Raw genomic sequence first — 27,648 nt, forward strand, 5'->3', positions numbered from 1 at the left:
GGGAAATTTTGGATGAAGTCCTTCCAGCTAAAATGAATGATGTGAGCAGATTGCTTTTGCCACTTCACAGTTGCTGGTTGCTGTGACTTCAGCCATTTGATGTGAAATTTGCTGTGTTTCCCACTGGGATGCTGTTACACAGTGTTCCTCGTCTATCAAACTGATGAGAAGTGTTGATGGACAATTTGCTGCATTCTTCTCATGCAGCTAGCTTGTTACAGGATGATATAATCCTATTTGAAAAATGTTGTATTATATTACACAATTTTCCAGACCACCCTGTTATTAATTAAAGAACAGATTGAAAAGTTATTTGTGGAACTCTCTTGCCATCTTACATTCTTCTTGAATTTTTCAATCAAGTGGAGTACTTGTGAACAATAATCCATCTTGTCTCATTGATTCTTTATCTCCATATTTTTCTTGGCTGCTTTCAGGAGTGATGTGACTTATGTGCACCATGATCATTAAATTGTTGCCATCATAATTCAGTGCTTATTACTTTTTAAAGATGATTAACAATAGGGTATTCATTTCAAATAAATTTATAATTGTTGGCACAAAAATGCGTCATTAACCTTATATTTGTCATATGGAAATAGTCACTGAACAGCTGACTCCCAGAAATTGGAGTGGAAAACAGTCTTTTATTACAATTTCATTGTTTTTTTGTCAAAAAAGTTAAATTGGCACAGACAATTTACTGAAACAAAGTTGTATGAAGGCTGTTTTGTATCTCAGAATTTAAAGATTTGAGATTAGAGTTAGCCTGATGAACTTGTGAAGAGGTAGTGTCCTACAGGACAAGGTGTTCAAAGTTTCTCTGAATATAGAACACTTAAAGGGGAGGGCAGGGATTTATCTTGATTCCAATATTCAGAGGGTAAAAAAACATGTGCTTACATGTATCTCAGAGGAGAGGTTGGTGGGATTGCATTCTGGTGAGGGTTTAAACCTGAAATAATTACAAATAGGCAGAACCATCTTATTAAAGCTAATCGAATGGCTAAACCTTACATTCTTTTTGGTTAAGTCCGAGTTGCGTTGAGTTTTTTTGGAGGGATTTCTGATGGGAGACCTAGTGATTTTTCTTGCCGTTTCTTACCAGGCTCATTAAGTACCTACTCTGCCTCTTTAGCTTCCATCCTGTCCAATTCTGGCTCTATCTTACTACGTGCTCTTCCTAAAATAACTTACCACTCAGTACATTTCAGCCAAACGACAAGGATCCCTTGTGGCTGTGCGCAATTTAAAAGACCACTGTGCTGTCAGGGTAAGCGCTGGATTTCTGAAACTGCCCTGCTCTGTCAAGATGTTTGAGGAAGATGTTCGAGAGGGAGAAGATGCCAGTCCAATTCTCAAACAAGGACCTGAAGATCCTCGTCAAAGGAATGATGTAAAGGAAAGAAGTACTCTTCCTGAGGACCAGCAGAGGAAGCCACATCACTAGACCCAACCTCGGACTAGGTGGTAATTATCCAGTCAGTGCCATCTCCACAGTGAGGAGGAACAGCCAGCTCAATGACCTTCCCACTGCCAGGACAAGTATTATTTTTTTCTCTCTGCCACCTCATTCACTCTATCTCTGCAAATGCACTCACCTCCATCATAAGTCATGCTCTGGCAATCTCGCCACCACCTTCTCAAGGGGAACTAGTGATGGGCGATAAAATACAGGCCAGCCAGCAAGGTCCAAGTGCCATCAGTGAATAAATAAAAACAAGAGAGCCTGTATGTGGAGAGAAGTCCTGGATATTAGACTCTGCAACTCCTGTAAGGAGAGAATCCTTGCCTAGCAGGAGAAGACGGAGATTGCTCCTGCGGGGGTGTCAAAACATCCATGTCCTGCCATCACAGTGAGTACCACTCTTTATTCCACTGCAAATCCCACATTAACCCCACTGTCAGTGCCAGCTATTGTAGGTCATAGCTCGCAACTCACCACGATGCCGTCTCTCTCTTGTGTCTTGCAGGTACTGCCAGGATGTCCACCAACACCATGCTGAAAAGGCTGTCCCCTCCAGAAGTCATCTTGTTGACCTCTGAAGACAAGTATAAGAGTTATCAGAAGAACCCTTGGCAAGATAGCCTCCTAAACCACCAGTAGGTCAGGTACTGAGGCCTTTGTGGGTACAATAGGCTGAGAAAGTGTGGGACTACAGTCTGGAGGGCACTTCCCTACAACAACTGTGCAGCTGGCTGAGGAGGAGAGCACCCAGGGTGCTCTTATTCATAGAACTGCCAGAGGCCCAGGCACCTGAATAGCCCTAGGCAGGAGAGAATCCACGTGTCAGCAATCAGTTGCCTATTACCCAGAAGCTGGTGCAGCAAATCATGTGATCATCTGTCTGCCTCAATTCTCTGGTTGAGAGCCTAGTCCAGTGCCCTCATGATCAGCTGCAGAGCTGCACACACTTGCATTCCTTTAACCTAACCATTGGTCTTCAAGGCCAAAGGCATGGCGAGGGGCACAAGGAATCTAGTGCATGCTGCAGTTTCCCCTTCCTCACAAAGAGACAAGGTGGTACCAGGAGGCATCCAGCCAGAAAAGGAAACTCAAACAGTCTCCACAGAAGTCTCACAGATCCTCATGGCACGCCAGTGGTTGTATCCTGCTAATTGGCGTACCTACTCATTATCCCTACTTTTTGTTATTGCCACACATCCAGCCATGTCAGTAATTTGTCCTGAATTACATGGGCGTTGTAGTGATTGGAACCAAGTAGATCTTATTGACTTACATGATCTTTTGACTGGGGTTGTTAGCCTGGGCCAATCAGGAAGGCCCTGGCTGACCAAAATAAACAGGGGATTTAGAATCTCCTCAGTTCAGGGGACTGACTCTGAGCTGGATGGCCACAGCCACTGTACTATGCACAAGCGAATAAAGGGTGACTTGGTGACGAGACACTGGCCTCTGTGTGGTTATTTCAGGCTTTTACCTTTAATAACAGTTTCTGTGTCAGACTCTATCAAATCCCTTCTGGAAGTTCATATAAACAAATCCATAGGCATTCCTGCTCTGTCTTAGCCACCTTTTCAAAAAATTCAATGAGGTTTGTAAGGCATGACGTATCTGCCATGAATTCACGCTGGCACTCCCTGATAAACTGAACATTTTTGAGGTGTTCACTATCCCATCTTTGATTACAGACCCTAACAATTTTCCCACTTCAGACATTAGGTTGACTGGTCTGTAATTCCCCAGATTTCCTTTTCCAAACTTAGAAAGTATATTGTTGTGTGAAATTTTCCAAATCAGAGGGACAATGCCTGAATGGAACAATAGAAAGACTATAGTTAGTGCATGTAAGATATGCTTCCCTAATTCCTTTAAAACCCTTGGATGGAAACTGTCAAATCTTGAAGTTTGATTAATGTCCAAATTATTGATGTTTTACTTAGGTTAATTTTATTGAATCAGATTATAAAATCTGAAATAATATATGGGGATCCTGCTGGTACAGTAGGATTTTCATACAAATGTTTCTTCAGAAAATGGCCATTCAATTATCTATGCCAGTTTCTGTCTCTTACCAGAGATGTTGACTGTCATTCCATCTCTCAACTCGTTGTTTCTAACTTTGTCAGGCCGATTATATGACTGTTGAGATTCATTTGACTGCAACAGCCACTGGTGGGAAAGGTTTCCACACACTTTGCCTTAAATTTTCAGCTAAAGTCTCACCAAAGTATCAAAGATTATAGGTTGACATATCCTGGGTCCCATAACTTCAAGCTCTTTACACCACCTTGACATCTGCTTTGTAAATTGATGCCAAGACAGACACAGAGGTTGGCTGTGTTTTGGAGTTATAACGTACAATTTAGTGTGCTCTTGTTCATTTTATTAGCATCCTAATTTACAAACACACATGCAAATTATTATAGTAAGTCACACATTTGTTGCTAGCAAATGTCATTATATTTTAAGACAACTTTAAATATCAGAGATTCCTGAAACCACTTACTTCAACACAATTTTAATGCTAAAGTTAAGGAATTCCCTCCCTAATGGCATTGTGGGTCAACCCGCAGTGGGTGGATGGCAGTAGTTCAAGAAGACAGTTCACCACTACTTTATCAAGGGCAACTAGGGATGGGCAATAAATGCTGGCTAGCCAGCAGTGCCCACATCCCACAACATGAATAAATAAATAAATAAAATTTGGATATGGTTAAGCTAGATATTTGGGGTAATTATATTTAAAAAAAAAACATGTAGAAACGATATTGTACACTTGCTCTGTAGATTACATGTCAGTCTCTCTCTTGGCCTTGCCCAGCAGTCTAGTGTAGTACTTCAACATTAATGACTCTACCTTTGCTGAATCATAGTATTTGGCTAAGAGTACAGTTTTAGTCTATCATGCTTCAGATCGCTTGATAAGTGTTTTAATCTTTGAAAATGAACAAGTGATGACCAATTTAATACCATTATTTCATTTACCTGGGTGGTGACTGCTTTATGGGGTGTGAATATATTACTTATCCTTCTTCAAACTCACTGGTCACCCACTTGCTGTGCTCGTGCTTAATGTTCTGTTATATTGCTGTAGTGAGACTTTGAACTGGAATGAAAGCAAGAACAAAAATTGAAGAGAAAATGAACAGAAGATAGAAATAAAGAAAACAACAAAAAAAATGAAACTACTTCATTGATCAGGGAGTGGAAAAAACAAATTAATTTAAAAATGTGTTGAACATTCCTATTTTTAACAATGTTACTTTAGAATGATATTAAAATGGAAGAAAGTTGCAGATGAAACACTGATTTATAAATAGTTTGTGGTTGTCAATCCTACATTGGAAAAAAAAAGAGTTGAAACTTTGAAGAAAAAGGAAAAATGTCTAAAAATATTAATTAAGGTTTTATTTGATAAGTCATTAATGATAAAGCTGTGTAGCATTCTACACCAACAATTAAATATTTTCTCCTGATCAATCTTCATTAATGAGTTTAATGAGAGGGTATGTTTGAAATATTTGGCAAACCTAACAAAAGATTCTTCTTCTCGAGAGTATGAAAGAAACATAATTTCTCACAGTGGAATATGAAAATTTGGCTACCTAGTATTGAAGACAGTACAGGAAGAGTAGGCCTTGAAGGAGATATTGGTTATACCATGACAAATATAGCTTTATGACACCTAGTAAATGAAGAGGGGGTGTGAGGCACGGTCAGAGGCTTAGCTTCAGCTTGAATTGAGTTACTTTGAAGGAAGACATAGCTTACTAAATGGCAAATCCTTTCTCAGCAGAGAAACATAGAAACTAGCAGCAGGTTAGCTAAGTTGGCCTTTGAGTATGCAATGACGATCACTGTGAAGTATACAAAATACTGATAACCAGTTGTTGGAAGATCTAAGTGTCATTTATATATTCAGTAAAAATGGTGGAAATGTTCAGCAGGACAGGGCACATATGTGACAACATCTCTTTATAAATGTTTTACTGCCTCTGAGTATTTCCAAAAGATTTTATCTATTTCCTATTTTCAGCATTTGCAGTTTTTTATTTTGGTGCCACTTTTATAATTCAGTCATATTTTGCCTGGCCTTTCATCAGATGAGGTACAGTATCCATATGGAGCTCAATTAACATGACGTCCCAGACTTTCATTTTCACTTTGATTGCAACATATTAAAGGCAGGCTGCATTTGACATTGGAAGTGAGGGATGATCTACAAATGTTAATGTTGCCAATCAACTGTATATGGTCATACAGGAAAGAGAGAGAGCAGAGAATTGAACATCAAATGTCAGCTGTCTCCAAACCTGAAAAGAACTGCAGAATGGAATTACTGGACTATGTCAGGTGTAAAACAACTAATTTGTTACAATCATGAAGAACCCCTTACGATGCCATAATCATGTAAGAGCAAAATAAACTGCATTTTCTTTGAATCTATTCCTCAAAGCAGAGGTCAGTTACTGCAGGTTTGTATATAATTAGTCATTGAAAACACAGCTGTCAGATTTACATCTTATACAATGTTCCAATCACTAGGGACTGGCTGATTCAGATATCATCCAGTGACATATCTGACATTATTTATTTGAATATAATCAAGATCTTCAAATACTATTTTCATTTCTGATTTCACCAATTGTTGAATATTTTACTCATTAGTTCAGCGTGAGAGTTATCCTGTTTTGGTTCGGTAAATTCTATCTTCTGCAGACTAATTACTGTACAATTTGTTATGAGAGATTCATTTAACTGCAAAGTTAATTGCAATAGCATAAAATTTCAATTCAATAACTTCTTAAATGAGTGAATGAAGGGAACATTTTATTTTGTATTAACTCTTTTAGCACCAACAATTCTAATTTTCAGCAGCTGGATGCATTTCAGGAATTCACCTCCAATACTTAGATTAGATTACTTACTTACAGTATGGAAACAGGCCCTTCGGTCCAACAAGACCACACCCGACCCTCCAAAGAGCAACCCACCCAGACCCATTCACCCACCCCTTCTCCTAACACTATGGGCAATTTAGCATGGCCAATTCACCTAACCTGCACATTTTTGGACTGTGGGAGGAAACCAGAGCACCCGGAGGAAACCCACGCAGACACGGGGAGAATGTGCAAACTTCACACAGACAGTTGCCCGAGGCAGATATTGAACTTCGGTCTCTAGTGCTGTGAGGCAGCAGTGCTAACCATTATGCTACCATGCCCGCCCAATGCTCTCCAATTACGATGTGTTTTAGTATTATAATATATTGCTGATAATATCTTAGGAATGACTTAGATTTAGTAAAATGTACTGGCATCAAATAATTACATTTGGAGTGATGTCCTTTAATATCTCCCACTTATCACCATTCTATTTCCAGAATAGTTAAATGGGAGTCAATATTTAGACATCTCTATGCAGAACTGCATGATATAGGCACATTCTACATAACCATTGGTTTAGTCTCAGTTTACTTCTAGGAGTTGGAATATAGATATTCGAATCAACCTGTTCAAACGTGTTATTACACAGCTCTAGAGGAGATGGGACTTCAGCACAGGTATCAGAGGTAGGAACATTACCACCACACCACAACAGGATCCAATATTGGATTTTTAAACAAGATTTTATTTTCAACCTGTTCAGACATTTTATGACACACCACTGGAGGTAACTATTTTACATTTTTTGTTTAAAAATGTTACAATCAAATTATATTCCTTTACGTAAATTAAATAAAGGACCACAGATGCAGGAGACTTGAAATAAAGACAGAAATTGTTGCAGAAACTCAACAGGTCTGGCAGTGTTTGTGAGAGGAAACAGAGTTAAAGTTTGAGTCCAGTTCTGATGAAGAGTCTGGAAACGTTATCTCTGCTTTCTTCTCAAAGGTGCCTTCCAGACCTGCTGAGTTTCAGTTTACATTGCTGTATGTTTCAGCGAGTAGGCTGACCTATTTGAAAAGTGATGAAGTGGGTGCACCCTGACACTGACATCTCCTCCAACACCATAGACACCATGGACTGTTTTGTGAATGATATTTTTGTGCACGTTCTGGATCAAGTGTCCGACCTGGCTTGCTTCACAATGCACAGGACCATCAGATCCTGAGAGATCCAGATTCCTGTAAGTCTGCAGCAGTCTGGGGAGCTGATCAAACATCCCATACCAGAAGGAACAAAAGCAATGACCAAGTATTCTAGCACTGAGTAAACCCACAATCTGCTCAACAAATCACCAATTCCCTTGGGAATACAAAACGTAACATCAACAGTAGCAAAGAAATCCTTTTTATTGCCTCACAGCACATACTCGACCTTGGCTCTGTTAACCTGATTCACTATCACATTAGACAGACGAATATAATACAGATTTTTGGCATGTTTTTGATTTTGAGCTTCCCTTTCTTTTCTAAGTTGATGCGGGAAAGTTGATGAGCCATCATGGGAGAATAAGTCTGATTTTCCATTTAATTAGTTTTTTTTTCTGACACGGGGTGGTTATGTTTTAAGGTGACTGATATTTTCAATTACTACCTGTCATCAGCACAATGAATGCTCGAGCTCCAGTGCCTTCTCTACACATCACCAGTAATTTTAGAAAAGGGTTCTTTTGATGGTATTAGACTCTAACCCTAATCATAACTTGCATACTTTAGGGATCTAGTATTGGAAAAACGGGACTCATAAGTACAGCAGTACAGATTCATCAATACTTGCATAGATTGGATTGGCCCCATCTTCTTGTTGAAATCCACCCAAAATAGTTACATTTTAATTTCTAATTCCTTGTGCTTTTAATGTGTATTTAGTTGTGGAGGGATGATGTTACAGTAAGAAAATTAATCCTGATTGTTAAAAAAAAACTTTATTATTAGGATATTTTGGAATTTTTCAGACATGGGAATGTGACATCCATCAACAAACAATAGCTTTAAGTCAAAATAAAACTGCTGAAACTGTCAGTAAAGTAAGATTCAAAATTAGGAATTATACACTTGTGGTCTGTGGCAAAGTAGTTCTTTGATCAAATATCCAGCTTGTGTGGATTTGAGTTTTTCAATGGACAGAATGAAGCTGCAGTATGGAACAAGGAAATCAAGTTTGTTATAACAGTGGGCCTGTAATAACAAGGCTGGTAATAATAAAGTGGCTGATAATATTAAAGTTCAACTGCTTGTTTATGCATCTGTATGGTATTTTAACGTGGTCAGATGTTGCACAATTCCACTAAGTGAACATTCCACCCCTCAACTTCCCAGGCAAGACTTTGTCATTCAAGCTGAGGTAAGCTGAATCACAACCCAAGCTGGGAGGAAGTGAGGACTGCAGATGCTGGAGTGTCTGAGTCGAAAAGTGTGGCACTGGAAAAGCACAGCAGGTCAGGCAGCATCCAAGGAGCAGTTGAGTTGACATTTGGGGCATAAGCACTTCGTCATAATGTCCGAAATGTCGAATCTCCTGCTCCTCAGATGCTGCCTGACCTGCTGTACTTTTCTAGCATCACACTTCTCGACTCACAACCCAAGCTATTACAAAAAATAAAAGAAGCCTAACTGATTCAACTGATTCAGAGATTCGGAGCCCTCCACAATCACCTGATGAAGGAGCGTCGCTCCGAAAGCTAGTGTGCTTCCAATTAAACCTGTCGGACTATAACCTGGTGTTGTGTGATTTTTAACTTTGATTCAACTGACAACTCTATTTCTTTCCCCATGGGAAAATAATGTGCAAGACTTCATCATCGAAGCATGAAGAGATACCTGGTAAAAACAATGACTGCAGATGCTGGAAACCAGATTCTGGATTAGTGGTGCTGGAAGAGCACAGTACACCATTCCTGATGAAGGGCTTTTGCCCGAAACGTCGATTTTGAAGCTCCTTGGATGCTGCCTGAACTGCTGTGCTCTTCCAGCACCACTAATCCAGAATGAAGAGATACCTGGCTATTTGCAAAGATGTGAGTTAACTTCCAGCTCCAAATTACACAAGATAATCAAGTTGTCATTTTGTTCTGACTAATCTTCCAGTCTGGATAAATTTTCCATTTAACAGAATCACATCTTGCATATAATCTTCTTCAACGTTTTCTCTTTGTGAAAAACCTGTGCTTATCAAGGTGGTATAGTCAAGATTATGAAGTTCCTTTAAGTTTGTCACGCATCTCCTCTACATTGGGGAGACTGGGCGCCTCCTAGCAGAGCGCTTTAGGGAACATCTCCGGGACACCCGCACCAATCAACCACACCGCCCCGTGGCCCAACATTTCAACTCCCCCTCCCACTCTGCCGAGGACATGGAGGTTCTGGGCCTTCTTCACCGCCGCTCCTTCACCATCAGACACCTGGAGGAAGAACGCCTCATCTTCCACCTCGGAACACTTCAACCCCAGGGCATCAATGTGGACTTCAACAGTTTCCTCATTTCCCCTTCCTCCACTTCACCCTAGTTCTAAACTTCCAGCTCAGCACTGTGCCCATGACTTGTCTGGACTTGTCCTACCTGCCTATATCCACTCCACCCTCTCCTCCCTGACCTATCACCTTTATCCCCTCCCCCACTCACCCATTGTACTCTATGCTACTTTCTCCCCACCCTCACCCTCCTCTAGCTTATCTCTCCACGCTTCAGGCTCACTGCCTTTATTCCTGATGAAGGGCGTTTGCCCGAAACGTCGATTTCGAAGCTCCTTGGATGCTGCCTGAACTGCTGTGCTTTTCCAGCACCATTAATCCAGAAACCATTAAAATAAATGGCTGCTGGTGTCTGTTCTTTCAGTCACTCAGTTGTCCCGTATTGATTTCTTTATATTTTTTCATGGGCTGTGAGCTAGGCAATCTCCAAATACCCTGGACAAAGTGGCATGGAATGGCCTTTAACCACTGCAGTCCATGTAATGTGGGTGCCCACACAATACTATTATAAAGAAAAATCCAACATTTAATGCAGCATCAGTGAAGAAATGGTGATAAGAGCTCTCTTGTGATGCAGTGCAAGCAACCCTAACTCTGAACCAGGACATCCAGGTTCAAACTCACACCTGCTCCAGAAGACTGTAATATACTGGAAGACTGTTATGATATTTTACAGGTTGATTGAAAAATGATGACATGGCTTGAAGTCAATTGGAAGGGAATTTGGAGGTGGTGACATATCTCACCCATGCCTAATATCATTTGATTTTTAGCTTGTCATGGCAAAGATGTTGGCAAAGGAAGATTGAAGTTGGAGCTGCTTTTGTGCCTACTCATTCCACCATATTATGAAGTTGAAACCAGGTTCCAGAGGTCAGTGTTTCCACCTATTTCACTTCTCATTTCTAAGCATTACCACTGTCAGACCTAAAATCATGTAATACCATATTTCAAGTTGTGAGATTGCAAATAAAATCTATTGAATAAGTTACACGCTGAATTACTGGGATCAAACCTTGTTGAATTGCAAAAGATTTATCAATCAAACATATATTCAAATTAATGAAATCAAATAGCAGTGGATGCTGGAAATCAAAAATAAAAACAGATATTGCTGGGAAAACTCAGCAGGTCTAGCAGTATCTGTAGAGAGAAAGCAGAGTTCACGTTTTGGGTCCAACGACCCTTCCTCAGAACTGAAGAATGCGTGGATTGTCTGCCATGTTTCCTACAATACAGAGGTGGCTCCACTTCAAAAGTATTCAGTTGTGTGCAAACAAATTATTGCGAAAAGTGCTGTATAAATGCAAGTTTATCTTTATATTATTTTAAAAGCCTAGCTGCTGCTCTTTAAAATATTATACAATAGCTACATGAGCTTCTGTCCTGCTCACTGAAGGTTCTGCCATTTTCTTTTCAGAAGAATGTAGGTTTCTCCCAAACATGCTGCATTAGAACAATGAGCTAACTACTGCACTGTGCTTTTATCGCACACCTTACATTAGGGAGGTACAGCAGCTCTCATCAAAGAGGCTCTGCCAGCAATGTCAAATGTGCTGGAGTAATGGTATTCGTATGGGTGGTGGTTGATTGCATTCTTGTCGACTGGAAAATGGCCACAACGTCCAAAATAAATCCACTAATTGCTTGGAATCTATATAGATACTGATCTAACTTCTGAAAATTAAAATTAGCTTGTTAATTTTCCATTTGTTTTTGCCAGGTACAGTTAAGAAAAAGGCATGGATAAATTAATATCAAATATTACTGATTGGTTTGCTTCCAATGTGCCTTGATGGTACACTGGTGGGTGAGCAACCAACTGTTCTAATTAAAAATATTAATACCTCACTTTGTTTAGGCCACTAGATGGAGTGCAACCTTTTCAAAGGGATAGTGTCATTTGAACTTTCAAATGTGCAGGCTAAAACCAAGGGTTGAATTTTCTGTGGGATCAATGAAATGTCAATTTTGTTGTGCTAAATGGAAGGTTTCTCTCTGTGAGGCCTAATTAAACCTCTCTCACTGTTTTCTGAAATTGGCCTCATTATCTGTGCTCTGCTCCCCTATGGCTTTCCTCTTGTTGTATCCTCCCTTTGACCAGAGGTGGCACCTACAGGACTCCCGGGATTTCTGACTCCATATTTAAATCACTGTGCACCAGGTCAAGCGCTGTAGCACAGGACTTCCCTGCACCGTTCCTGTAAACTGCCCCAGCCATATCAGATGGTGGGAAATAGGCTCCCTGCTTTATAGGCAACAAGATGGACATCCTGGTTTGCGGAGGGTGGGTGGAGGTGTGTGCAGAGCAGGAGGGTCATCCTCTTCCCAAGAACTGGTAGAGGAGACTACATCACCAAATGCTGCCAGCCTGTGCCAACACTGCCAGCCTGAGTCAGTGCTGTTTCCATGACCCAGAGAACTGGTCAGCAAAACAGGAAGAAGGTCAATGAGGAGAGTTGCCACCATGTTCACTCTGCTACCTTATCTACTGTAACTCTTCTACTGTTCAAATCTTACACCAATGCTCACTGTCTACCACTCTCACTGTCGCACGTAAGGCCTTCTATCATTCACATTCACTGACCCACTTTTATATCTCTCTCTCAATCCCTTCCTTTGTGTTCTTCCCTGACAGTAGAGCAAAGAGAGTCAGGACAGGTAGCGGGGTACCCCTATGAGGAGAGAATCCTGGCAAGGGCTGGTGAAGACTATGATTGCTCAAGTCATGATTCAGAAACATCCAAGTCCCAGCAAACAAAACAGAAACATTGTCCATCGGTGTGCTGCTCTCCCATTACCACCACATGTACATGCCTGAACATTTATCACATTTTTGTGATGCTGTCTCTCTTTTGTCTCCTACAGGAGATAGTGGCATCTGGAAAAAAATTGTAGTCTCATAAAACATCTGCTTCTCCGCCATTGAAGAAGAAGTCACAGATCACTCCGACGATATGCCTACCTTCACTAGCTGAGATACTGACACCATGATGCATAGTTTAGCCAAATTAGAATCAGCAGCATTTGCTGATGAGCACAAGTGGAGGCAATAGCCTATTGGTATCATCACTGGACTAGTAATCCAGAGATGCACAAAATGTTCTGTGTGACCTGGGTTCAAATCCCACCATGGCAGATGGTGGAATTTAAATTCAATACAAGTCTGGAAGTAAGAATCTAACGATAACCATGATTGTCGATTGTGAGGGGAAAGTCCATCTGCTTCACTAATATCATATATGAAGGAAACTGCCATCCTTACTTTGTCTAGCCTACATGTGACTCCAGACCCTGAAAACGTGATGTGGTACATTCTCATTTGTTATCCAATGCCCATATCCCATGAATGAATAATAAAACAAACAAGGCTGCCACATCTCTGCCACTGGACAAGCAAGAAACACCTCAGGTTGCTCACACTGGAGGATTTTCAGCGACCCTGCTCAGTCTCAGGCTGGAGAGGACATTATGGTGTCAGGAATCCAGAGCTTCATGAAAGATGCACTAGCTGACACACAGGAGCTACAGGCAGGTTTGCCAGAAGCATTGCAAAAGCATGTTCAGTGTTTGGAAAACTCCGCCATTGCTGTTTGCACCATGCTGCCACATTGTCATAGGGTATGAGGGAACCTGACCTCACCCTAGACGGCCTTTCCTCACATGAGGCAGGACAATGCTGTTAGTCACCCAGCCAGGGAAGGATCCACACACACTGTCCCAGATGATAGGGTCATCCAACTCCTCTCTGCCTACCAGCCTCAGCTTTGTGGGACTTCAAGATGAGGATGTGCATCCACCTTTAGGTTGGACACACTCAGCATATCTAGGCCTCTGAGACACTTATGCCCACCCCCGGAGTTGCCTGATTAAAACTCCAAAGCCAGCAGGCTCCCTTCATCCCATCTGTAGACACTGGGACTGCAGGGAGATGGGTGACACTTTTTAGTGAATACATTATCACATTCAGTAATATGTGTTTGCTGTACATTTTTAGTTATGTGAGCGGATGTCTTTCTTTCTGTAACCGTATGAATGAATAAAAAGAACCTAGCCATCCTTGGCTTTACACAATGCTTTACATCCGAAGTATGAAATGAGAGCTCCTGCAGCATGGCTATGCCATGGTAACATGGAAGGTGATTGTTATTTCAACAACCCGGGCCAATCTTTCCAGGCTACAAGTACATTGCTTGTGCATCACAGCTATTAGTGGGACTGCTTCCTGATGGTACTTGACGTATTCAAGATTTCTTGGGGCCTGGACACGTACGCCACACAGTAGGTTACTATGTAAGGTTCACATGAAGTATTTAGTGATCGCAGGTGTCTTTCACCTGTACTGTATGGGTGTCTGTTTGATGCTATTTGCCTTTGTAGATCCTCAAATCACACAAATACAAAACCCCTCTGTTGTAGAGTGAAACACTTATCCAGCCCACTCTGGGATGTGTGGCAGCTATTTTCAGCTCCCCTGTGAACTTGTCATTTGCAGCATAGTGGACAGAAACAGTGATATTCTTCATGAAGTGAGTCACATAGTCAGCTTCTCAGTCTGAATTACCCGCCAAATTTTCATATTGCCTTTTTTGTAGCCTTTCCTGACAACCTCAATCATATTGATCCTCCCTGTGTTCTCATGCAAACCATTTAACTCTACGCCTCCATACATTACCCCTTGAACAACAAGTATCTTGAGTCATCAGGCCAGCCACAGTAATGCACTGCTCCCCCATCAAACCTTGAGTAATCCTGACACTCTCCACCTCACTCCTGCATATCCCCATTTTATTCCATGTCCTATTGTCTTCCCCTGTTATATGCTGAGTTACCCCCACAACCTTTAAACTGTTACCCCTTCTGCATCCCAGCACACTGCTTCTCATCCCTACAATTCAGTTCCCCAGCTGTTTTCACACAACATTGGCCCCTGATAATTTAGACACACAGCCCAGACTGATAATGATCAGACTGGACTGATGTGTGCACAGCTCGCTGACTAGCCAACTCATTTGCAGCATAGTGGACAGAAACAGTGATATTCTTTTGGACTTGTTGTATTGGTCAGTGCCATGGTCAGTCAGACCCATCTGACTGACCATGGAACATTTCCTGAACTGTGAGGCATTCTTCCTGATCCTCGCTGCCATAGATGCCCAACTAACCGTGCCTAAGCCCCTGGGTTGAGACGGTTCTTGACTTGTTGTTCTGGTAACTCCTGACTGAAGACTAACCATCTTGACTGGACTAAGGACTAATCCTTTAGACTTTGAGCCCGAGCAATTTGGTTGATGCACTCGCAGTGTGTTTGCTGTGTATGTTGCTGGTACATTAAGTCGGAACGAGATTGATGTAGCATGTTGATATCTGTCCTTGGATGATGAATTTCTTCGACTCCTCGCTAAGCGACAAGACAGGACAGAAGGACAGTGAGAATTCTGACTTGAATGGGCAAAGCACATAAAGGCAGGGCAAGGGAAGGTAAGGCAGAGATGCTGGGAGTCTCCCGGCAGGCATGAACTGGGTGAATAGAGGACAAACGATGAGCTGTAATACGCAATTGGGTTCCTGTCCCTGTGTGCAAAGTGCCCTTGCAGCAACGTTTCAATGAAAGAGCTCACAATGCTTCAATGTACCACACCACCTTGCCAGTGGATTAGAGATGTACCATGAAGGTTACAGTGAGATGGATATGTGTCCAATGCCAATGTCTGTAGATGGGAATGTGGGGGCGGTCACTGCCTATGGAACGTGCCCTATACTCTTGGTTATTGCTCTCCTAGACGGAGAACTGGAGGAGCAAGTGGCGAACTGGAATCATAGAACCCCTACAGTGTAGAAAGAAGCCAATCAGCCCAATGGGTGTGCACCAACCTTCCACACAGTATCCCAACCAAACCCAGTCCCTACCCTATCCCTGTAACCCTGCACTTCTGATGGCTAGTGCATCTAGCCAGCACATCCCTAGATTACAATGCAATTTAGCATTGCCAGTCTGCCTCCAGCTACATTTTAGAAAAGATCCATAGAATCCCTCCAGTGCGGAAGCAGGCCATTCAGCCCATCCAGTCCCCAATGCCCCTCCAAAATGCCTACCCACACCTGATCCCTGTAACCCTGCATTTACCATAGTTGACCCACTTAGCCTGCATGTCACTGGGTGCTATGGGCAATTTAGCATGACCAATGCACCTAACCCAGACATCTTTGGACTGTGGGAAGAAACTGGAGCTCCCTAAAGGAAACCTATGCAGACACAGGGAGAATGTGCAAATTTCACACAGACAGGCACACAAGGTGGAGTTGAACCTGGGCAGTCATGCCTTTGAGCCTGAGCCATTATGCCACTCCAGTTCTAGTCCTAGTCACCCTAGCCGTCAGGTTACTGCTCTGACATCCTTGTTGCAAATTTTCGCTGCCTTGTTTCTACCTGATGCTTTGAAGAATGGAAAGTTTTTTTAAAGGAGGTAACAATAAAGTGCTAATTCCTGAAAATCAATGCAAATAGGCCGCTCCCTAATCAGTGAGATTTTCATCTCGTCTTTCAAAACCTGGTTGGAAAATGGGACATTTTGCCTCAATGTAAAGAATTTCCTTCCTGTCAATCTCACGTGACTTTCCTAATTATCTCAACAATGCCCACATAATTGAACAGCTGGGAAGATTCCCCTCCAAGTATTCACTCAATTTACCTCACATGCCACATCTCCAAAACTGAACACCTTTTTAACAACTAACCTCTATAACTTTACATTAGAACGAATGTAGAAATGGTCGGAAATTGTTGGATTCATGATAATTGTTCGTCAGGAAGCCACGGTTATTGGAGCTTGTAATGAAGTATATCATTTTGAAAAGGAATGGTGCTAGTGACTGGCAGTGATTAGCGATTGGCAGAGAATGATTTCCAGCACATTATTAGAAAAGTGAATGGGTTTCATGTGCATAACTAACAGGAAAAAAAAGTGTAATTGAAGGAAGAGTGCAGAACAAGAAAGGAGATCCGAGTCAGTTACACTCTGGCTAGACAATTGGGTTGGATGTTTTTCCTAAGTGTGCATTTACTTTTGCCCAGACGCTCATTCCTGCCAACAAATGTATGATAAACACATTTTGTGATTGCATGCAGATGAGCAGGGTTGGCTGTGCTACAGTTGCGTGTGTTTGTTTGTAATGTGTATAAGCTTCCATAGTCAAGAGGTCTGACCATTTAGGGATGAGACTTTTTGGATCAACCTGCCACATTTGCAGCCATTTACTTTTGAAAGGCATTTTCAATGATGATCTAGTGCATGCCGGATCCACTCCTCTCTTTATTCATCAAAGCTGTTCGGTTACATTATATATGTGAGAAGTATTAAAGGCAGATTTATTTTAATCTAGGATTGGAAATTTACAAGCAACTGGTAATCTGCAAACTTCCCTTATTGATATTGATGATCTGTGTATTGATTCAGAATGCTCAATTTTTAACAACTATAATTGGCAGCTTTAAAGGACAGACAATATTAAACATCTTAGCAAGTGATGAGCACACAATGCACTTTTTTATTCATTCATGGGATGAGAGTGTTGCTGCCTAGACCAGCTTTTATTGCCTATCCTTAATTGTGGGGATAAGCTGATTTCTTGAGTCACGGCAATCCTTGGGATATTGGGGCACTCATTGAGTCTTAGAGTCATGCAGCATGGAAATAGACCCTTCAGTCCAACTCGTTCAGGTCAACCAGGTTTCCCAAACAAAACTAGTCCCATTTGCTTGTGTTCCATCCATATTCCTCTAAACCACTCCTATTCATTTAACTATTCAAAAGTCTTTTAAATGTTGTAGTTGAGACTGTGTTGTTGGAAAAGCACAGCAGGTCAGGCAGCATCTGAGGTGCAGATGGATCAACATTTCGGACTGGAGGCCTTCAGCAGGAATCGTTAAATGTTGTAACTGTACCTGCATCTACCGCTTCCTCTGGCAGTTCATTCCACATTTCTGTGTGAAAAAGCTGCCCCTCACATTCCTTTCAAACCTTTCTCCTCTCACCTTAAATGTATGCCCTTGGTTTTGAGCTTACTCGCCCTGTGGAAAAGACCTTTACTATTTGCCTTATCTGTGCCACTCATGATTTTATAAACCTCTATAAGGTCACCCTGCAATCTCCTATGTTCCAGTGAAAGAATTCCCAGCCTATCTGTCCTCTCCTTATAACTCAAACTCTCCATTCCCGGCAACATCTTGGTAAATCTTTTCTGAGCCCTCTCCAATTTAATAATATCCTTCGCCCAGCAACAGTGAAGGAGTAGCGATATGGTTCCGAGTTGGGATGTTGTGTGGGGAACTTGCAGGTGGTAGTAATTTCATGCTTCTGCCTTGTCCTTCTATGTAATTGAAGTCATGAATTTGGAAGATACAAGCAAAGGAGTCTTGGTGAGTTACTGCAGTGCACCTTCAAACTCGTGCACACTGCTGGCACTTTTCATTGATAATCAAGTTTGTGGATGCCAATTGAGCAGGCTGCTTTGTCCTTTCCCCCTGCCCCACCCTCTGCCACTTGACCTGTCCTTTTTTCCAGCTCCACACATTATCAACTTTGACTTTCCAGCATCTGCAGTCCTCACCATCTCCTGTCCTCTATGGTGTCAAGCTTTTTGAATGTTTCTGGAGCCACACCCTTCTATTACCACTGCATCATCACATCCCATATAAGTGATGTATAATCTTTTCATTCCACAAGTCACTGTGAGATGTTTGCTGGTATGATTATACAACTGCTCTTAAAAACTTTCAGTCAAGGCTCAGTTGGATGTATTCTTGACTGAGCTAATGTGTTTTTCTTTCAAGGTCAAATTAATCAGCTGTTGGCTTCAGTCAGTGGGCTAGAAAATTCAACTTGAACAAGATAAAGAAAACTTACATAACTTTTTTTTAAGAGACAGGAGTCATTGAAAGCCAAATAATCATTTTAAAAGCATAGTTTGCTTTTTCTCAAAGAAAATATCTTGGGTATTTGTTCCAATATCCTTACAGAATGAATTTTAGCCAATGTCTGGAGGAGAAAAAATGTCTTTTCTTTCACCGGACCAACCAATTTGAACCATTCCTGTTGAAGGGCTTATGCCTGAAACATCAACTCTCCTGCTCCTCGGATGCTGCCTGACCTGCTGTGCTTTTCCAGTGCCACACGTTTTGACTGCAACTCAAACCTTGGTCTGCAAAAGAATTCGGAATATGATATAGGTGTTGATACTTTTTGTCATCAAAGTATAGATGAAAGGCATGGAACTTTATTTGATTGACAGATGCCTACATCACATGGATACATACCAGAAATTGGGGTGATGCTTGGTTATGTGCATTTGTCAGTTCTGTTTCATCTCCTCCTGTAGTTTGCCATGATCACGATTAAATCATTGCATATTACTAATTATTTGTTCTCACTTTCACCAGTGATCCTATCTGTAAAACACAAGAAATGTCAGAGATTTGGAATACTGGAAATCTGAACATATAAAAAGACTCAGGTTAGACCAAACTCAGCCTGAATCCTGATTGATAAAACGTCATGCATCATTTTCCCAGGCCAATCATGATGCTAATGCTTCTGGGACACAGAAGACCACAGAGAAAGAGAACCTCAGGGATGTGTAACCATGACTTCTAAGATAACCAAGTAAGCAGATATTGTGAAGTGCAGTGCTTTTGCTTTTTGGAAAAGGAACTTGGCTTTATCACTTAATCCATAAAAGTAAGCAAGACACTTTGCTTGATGTATAAAAGATAAACTCTTTCCTATCCTCTTAAAACATTCAAAAGTGTGCAATTCAAATATTACTTTCAACACTGCCAAGCTAAAGAAGTTTTATTTAATAATCCTTACTTTATATTGATAAGCTTTGAATGCCTTGCACTGTTAGAATGTTCGGAATTACCTAGTCTCATGTATTTGTACTCATGTTAAAGCATGCAATCTTGTCTAGACAACAGATCAATACCATTAGTTTTTAAAAATTATTTTTATTTCCTGTGTTTTGACGATTGTAATTTAATCTGGCCCTAGTCAAGCCAAGAGGCCATGTTCACTGTTTGCTCTGTTCTACCCAAGTCAAACATTACATTAACACTGTGCATGGGTTTATTGACAGATATCCAGTTACACTGGTGTGTACATGTTCTGAGTGGTTATGGAACAAAGTACCATCAATGTTACATGTATTTCATGTTATTGTGGTGGTGGGATGACATTCTTTGTAGAACATGTAAAATATGTGACCAGTTTTATTTGCTCCTTGCTTTCTTCCAATTTCAATGAGTGACCCCAGTTGGTAATAGAACAAAATCTCTGCCTGATGCATTGATTTGTGTCCTTGTAAAATAGGTAAATATTTCCCAATTTGATCAAGAAATGTTCACTATAGTATCATGCATTAAATGTCATGTTTCAATTTCTTTTTCCAACAGAAGGGTGAGCTGGCTGGTTGAGTGAAAGAAGACAGAATCTTTTCCTCCTCCCGACTTTGGCTTAAATCCAATTTCGAACATGAGATGAAAGTTTCCATTCTTGCATAGTTATAGGATCTTTCAGTAAATGTTTTCAATAAACAATGTAACTCCTTCAATAAAAGATTTGTCAGAAATATTCTAAGTAAGATATGTTTGAACAGCCTCATTTCATTTCCTCATTAACTGTCTCAATTCCACAAGCTTTACAAGGAGTGGTGTAGAGTAAAATTGATTGGTAATATTCTGAGTTCAACATTAAGATGCATTGTTTGACAGTGTAGAGCTGACTCAATTGAACAATTAGAAAAAGATTAGCAGTTATATAATGTTGTTCGTGACCTCAAGCTGTCTGAAAAGATAACTACGTTTTTTTGAAATGTAGTTATTGTTGGAATAGAGGAAGCTCAGCAGACAATTTGTGCATAACCTGGCCCAACAAATGATTATATAATAGGGCTGACTTGTGACAAAATGGTAGTGTTCCAACCCTGGACTGGGAGGCCTGGGGTACAGTCCCACCTGTTCCAGAAATATGTAAAAACTCTCCTGAACAGGTTGATTAGAAAAATAGGTTAAATAAAACAAAGCAGATTGCTTGTTAATTGGCACTGACTGAAAGTTTAATATGTGCCAGGGCCCTTGAGAGGCCTCTCCTACCTTTCTTCAAGTAATGTTGAAAGGGCAGCACAGTGGCTCAGTGATTAGCACTGCTGCCTCACAACACCAGGGGTCCAGGTTCGATTCCACCCTTAGGTGACTGTCTGTGTCGAGTTTGCACATTCTCTTTGCTTCTGTGTGGACTTTCCTTCCATAGTGCAAAGATGTGCAGGTTAGGTGAAATGGCCAGGCTAAATTGCCCATAGTGTCTAGGGATGTGGAGGCTAAATGGTTTAGCCATGGTTACTGCAAGGTTATAGTGATGGGATTGAGAGCTGGGGTCTGGATGGGATACTCTTCAGAGGGTCAGTGTGGACTCAATGGGCCAAGTGGTTTACTTCCACACTAGGGATTCTATGGAAAAGATTATTCGCATCTATCTGATACGACAGGCAGAATGTTGATTATGTGTCTTATCGAAAAGGTGACACCACCAAATGTCAGCTTCAATTTTGTCCTCAAGGCCCTGGAGCAGGAATTGAGACTACAATTGTCTGGCTCTTGGACAAGAATGCTTCACTGAATCTTAGTTGGCAATTACTAAACCTGATGGAAAAGTGTTTCATTTTGACATATGTTGCAAATGCAGCAAGTATCCCTTACTCTATCCTTTTATCCCATAATCTCAGTTTGACAGTCTGTGGCCTTTGAAAAAAGCAGAAGTTAACAATTCTTTGAGATTACTCTTGCCATATAATTTGTGGATTACTACGAATTGGACCATCATGGACGAAACAAACTTCAAATGGGTTTGTTGAGAAATGCAGTGTTATAATGATAGATAATGTAATATTTTGTATTTAAATGTAGCAACTAGTCTGATGATTCTAACCACTAAAATTTAAACCCTTGGTGAGGTTTTAACATGTTTTGCTAACAGATGTTGTCCAACAGGTCAAAGGACAGTATTTTCACAGAGAAAGATAAATAATGATAAAAACATTTCCCTGATATAATCTAATAGTTCTTTGTTATCTTTTCCTTTCTGCATTTTGGGTTTTGTTAAGTTTCTTGTTGCAAACAATGTAAAACAAACAATATTTATTCTCGGCATGTATCATAGAGACATTGATATCTGGAGGAAGCAATCCATTACTCAATGACTCAGATTTTATTCAGCTCACCGATAAGAGGATTTGCCAGTGGAAATAAAAACAAAACTTATTTCTAATTGAATGGGGAAAAGCAACTACAGACATGATAATACGATTTGATGTCAGCATATTCCAAATGAGGCACTGATACTAAATGAGATTGTAAAATGGATGAAGAAAATCTTGATTGAAAGGGTAGACCTTAAGAGGCCTTTATTGGAAGCATAGAAAGTTTAGAGAGACAGAAGTTCCAGAGAACTTCCATGGATACAAAATCGGCTCGAAGGTAGGAGACAGAGGGTGGATTTGGAGGGTTGCTATTTGGACTGAGGCCTGTGACCAGCAATGTGCTGTAAGAATCAGAGCTAGGTTCACTAGTTTTTGTCATTTATGTAAATGATTTAGACTTGAATATAGGAGGTATGGTTAGTAAGTTTGCAGATGACACCAAAATTGGTGGTGTTGTGGTCAACGAAGCAGGTTATCTCAGAGTATAACGGGATCTTGATCAGATGCGCAAATGGGCCAAGGAGTGGCAGATGAAGTTTAATTTAGATAAATGTGAGGTGCTGTATTTTGGTAGGGAAAATCAAGGAAGGACTTATACACTTAACAGTGAGGTCCTGGGGAGTGTTGCTGAATAGAGACCTTGAGGTGCACCTTCATAGTTCTATGAAAGCAGAGCTGCAGGTAGATGGTATAGTGGAGAAGGCATTAGTGCGCTGGCCTTTATTGGTCAGCGCACTGAGTAGAGGAATTGGGAGGTCTTATTGCAGCTGTAGAGGACATTGATTAGACCACTTTTGGAATACTACATTTAATTCTGGTCTCCCTGCTATAGGAAAGATATCGTTAAACTTGAAAAGATTTACAAGCATGCTGCCAGGGTTGCAAGGCTTGATCTGCAGGGAGTGGCTGAATAGGCTGGGGCCATTTTCCCTGGAGCAGTGAAGGATGAGGGGTGACCTTATAGGAGTTTGTAAAATCATGAGAGATATTGACAGGGTAAATAGTCAAGGTCTTTTCCCCAGGATAGGAGAGTCTAAAACGTGAGTGCACAGGCTTAAAGTGGGAAAAGATTTAAAAGGCACCTAAGACAATGTTTCCAACAGAGGAACAGAATGATCTGCCAGAGGAGGTGGTGGAGACTGGTGCAGTTACTACATTTAAAAGGCATTTGGATGAATATATGAATAGGAAGGAAATAGGAGGATTTGGCCAAAGAAACTGGCAAATGGGATGAGATTAATTTAGGATATGGGGTCAGCATGAATGAGTTGGACCAAAGAGTCTGTTTCCTTACTGTACATGTCTATACTCTATGACTCTATAACAGGAATTTGATCACTGAAGACTCATGAAGCTCTTTTCAAGAAGGAGTTAGATATAGTTCTAAGGGCTAAAGGGATCAAAAGATATGGAAGAAAGCGGGAACAGAGCAATGAGTTGGTTGATCATATTGAGTGGCAGACCGAGCTTGAAGGGCCAAATGGCTTACTCCTGCTCCTGTTTTCTATGTTTCTATGTTTCTCTTCCACATGTAATCGCACAACAGGACTTGCATTGGAAAGGATTAGCTGTTCATGTTCATGTACAGAGATGAACTAAAACTCATGCCTTGTACTGGACAATATAATACTAGACCATCAAAATTGGAGCAATTCATCCTTTTTATTGGTTACATTAACTCAAGGATGAATAAACCATTATGTGAAGTTACACCTTTTGTTAAACAGGATGTTAATGCTTAATTCCGGATTAGTGGTGCCGGAAGAGCACAGCAGTTCAGGCAGCACCCGAGGAGCAGTGCTGAGCTGGAAGTTTGGAACTGGGGTGAACTGGGTTGAAATGTTGGGCCACGGGGCGATAGGGTTGATTGGTGCAGGTGTCCCGGGGATGTTCCCGAAAGCGCTCTGCTAGGAGGCGTCCAGTCTCCCCAATGTAGAGGAGACCGCATTGGAAGCAAAGGATACAATAAATGATATTGGTGAATGTGCAGGTAAAGCTTTGATGGATGTGGAAGGCTCCTTTAGGGCCTTGGATGGAGGTGAGGGAGGAGGTGTGGGCGCAGGTTTTGCAATTCCTGCAGTGGCAGGGGAAGGTGCCAGGATGGGAGGGTGGGTTGTAGGGGAGCATGGACCTGACCAGGTAGTCAAGGAGGGAACGGTCTTTGCAGAAGGCAGAAATGGGTGGGGAGGGAAATATATCCCTGGTGGTGGGGTCTGTTTGGAGGTGGCGGAAATGTCGTCGGATGATTTGGTTTATGCGAAGGTTGGTAGGGTGGAAGGTGAGCACCAGGGGCATTCTGTCCTTGTTACAGTTGGAGGGGTGGGGTCTGAGGGCGGAGGTGCGGGATGTGGACGAGATGCATTGGAGGGCATCTTTAACCACGTGGAAAGGGAAATTGCGGTCTCTAAAGAAGGAGGCCATCTGATGTGTTCTGTGGTGGAACTGGTCCTCCTGGGAGCAGATACGGCAGAGGCGGAGGAATTGGGAATACGGGATGGCATTTTTGCAGGAGGTAGGGTGGGAAGAGGTGTAATCCAGGTAGCTGTGTGAGTCGGTGGGTTTATAAAAAATGTCGGTGTCAAGTCGGTCGTCATTAATGGAGATGCAGAGGTCCAGGAAGGGGAGGGAGGTGTCAGAGATGGTCCAGGTAAATTTAAGGTCAGGGTGGAATGTGTTGGTGAAGTTAATGAATTGCTCAACCTCCTCGCGGGAGCACGAGGTGGCGCCAATGCAGTCATCAATGTAACGGAGGAAGAGGTGGGGAGTGGTGCCGGTGTAATTATGGAAGATCGACTGTTCTATGTAGCCAACAAAGAGACAGGCATAGCTGTGGCCCATACGAGTGCCCATGGCGACCCCTTTGGTCTGGAGTAAGTGGCAGGATTCGAAGGAGAAATTGTTAAGGGTGAGGACTAGTTCGGCCAAACGAATGAGAGTGTCAGTGGAAGGGTACTGTTGGAGACGTCGGGAGAGGAACATGCTGGACGCCTCCTAGCAGAGTGCTTTAGGGAACATCTCCGGGACACCCGCACTAATCAACCACACCACCCTGTGGCCCAACATTTCAACTCCCCCTCCCACTCTGCCGAGGACATGGAGGTCCTGGGCCTCCTTTACCGCCGCTCCCTCACCACCAGACGCCTGGAGGAAGAACGCCTCATCTTCCGTCTCGGAACACTTCAACCCCAGGGCATCAATATGGACTTCAACAGTTTCCTCATTTCCCCTTCCCCCACCTCACCCCAGTTCCAAACTTGCAGCTCAGCACTGTCCCCATGACCTGTCCTACCTGCCTATCTTCTTTTCCACCTATCCACTCCACCCTTCCCCTCCCCCGACCTATTACCTTCATCCCCTCCCCCACTCACCTATTATACTCTATGCTACTTTCTCCCCACCCCCACCCTCCTCTCACTTATCTCTCCAACTTTCAGGGTCTCTGCCTCTATTCCTGATGACGGGCTTTTGCCCGAAACGTCGATTTTACTGCTCCTCGGATGCTGCCTGAACTGCTGTGCTCTTCCAGCACCACTAATCCAGAATGTGGTTTCCAGCATCTGCAGTCATTGTTTTTACCTTGTTAATGTTTAATGTTGTTAACCAATTCCTGGGAAGTGAGAAGTGATGTGAGGTTGTCTGTCTGAGGCTCATAAGCCTCCCAGAATTCTCTATTCTCTACCATTTCTGAGATCTAACACATAACTCTCACAGGTCCAACATAAGAGTCATGTAGGAACTTCCAGACTTACAACAACCTTAACACTGCAAATGTTAGGTTCTAATTGGAATGTAATGTTAATATGAAACAACATTTTGCAGAAAGACACTAAGCAAGGACTCCCTCTTCTTTGTCTCCACTCTGCTTTAATTTAAAGAGACCAGTTTTTTCCAGTATCCTTGTCTGCTTTATGATCAGCTGACGGAGCATGAAAACAGCCTGATCTTTGTTTGCTACCGTTTCCAATATTACCACTTACCAGAGGTCATTCTATTGTGCCCTCCTCGCTTTCTGATTTGTCTTTCACTTAGCTAGGAAAAAGCATTCATTCCATTAGCATCTGAGGCATTAATAATCATAGAGAGGGAGTGATGAGCATAGGAGGAGTCTTGACACCGATGGTAGATTAAATGGTGCAAATTTACACAATGGAACAAGCAATGATAGATTTTTTTTGTGAATCTCAGGCTAGTACTAAGTAAAACAATGGAGTAAGTCCTCTGAGTAACTTTAAGGTTTGCTAATACATTACTCAAGAAAATAGTAATTTAATGTGTATAAATATGACTATAATATGCATCTGGTAAAAGATGGGCAATGTGTGTTGCTGTGAAGTGAGAGGGAATAAGCAATAGCTGCAGGAAGGGTCAGGGAGAAGCATCTAGTCTGCAGTGAAAATTGGAGGAAGCAGATTGGCTGCAAGCACTGGCAGAACGAGCAGAATGATTATGCATGAACCAGACAAAGGGGAATACAATCATCATTAACCATAGAAAGATTGGAATGTGTAACTGTGAATGGGACTATTATAAACTAAACTGTAATGACAATTAGGTGAAAAATGTATTTTAGTGAACAGATAGGATGGGAGATTAAAGAAGAATTTAACATTCAGTTAATAAATCTAAGGTAAATTATGGATATTGTATGGAGTTGCTTAGGTGCGTTGGTGGCATCAGAGGGTTCCAAGGGTTTACGAATGACAAATGGGCATAAATGAACTGTTTTGAAACACAATGGACATTTTTTCTAACACTGCGAAGTAACTATGCTGATCTTGTGTGGTACATGAATTATATATTCCTTCTGTAATTTGAACGATATTTCAGGCATAAAGTAAAAAATACTGTCAAACTCAGTAGACTGAGTAATACTCATGGAAATAGAAGCCGAGTTAATGGTCTGAAGTAATACAAACGCAACTATCAGCTCTCTCCATCATTTCAGTGGAAAGCAAATTCTGAATGTTCACAGTTAAATATTAAAATCTGTCAGTAATAGCCTGCTCCACCAAAGGATGTGCTGTTGCAGCCTTCATAGAAGCAACCAGCACAAAGAAGTGAATTTCAACTTTTACACACTATTCTCAATGTAAAACACATTGAAAAAGTTAAAACTTATGAAATGAAATGACTGAGTTTTTAAAAGTCATAATTACTGTGGCTCAACCCCATCTGATTCTAATTTTAAAAATCTGGTGCATAATGTGTTTCTTTCCATAAAAGAACTTCCATTAGCTTTTAAAATACTGAGAATTAGCTTTTGGCCTACCTTTTAATGTTTCCACCTGAATCTTTAGCTGTAATCTTATTCCTTAACCTTATGTGCATGTTCTAATTTCTATTTCACTCTGTGAAAAATAGTTACACATGTATAATAATCTTATATTTTATTTTCCACTTTGCTGCCTGTGAGAATTCTCCATTCTGATTGGTTGTTTAGCCTGCTTCTGCTTTCATTCTCACTGAATGCTAGGTATCAACAGCTGATTAACACCAGTGTTTAATTGGCATCGTA

Source organism: Chiloscyllium plagiosum, unplaced genomic scaffold, assembly GCF_037043375.1.
Source record: "Chiloscyllium plagiosum isolate Xiang-an unplaced genomic scaffold, Cpla_swu_hap1 HiC_scaffold_29, whole genome shotgun sequence".
NCBI lineage: Eukaryota > Metazoa > Chordata > Chondrichthyes > Orectolobiformes > Hemiscylliidae > Chiloscyllium > Chiloscyllium plagiosum.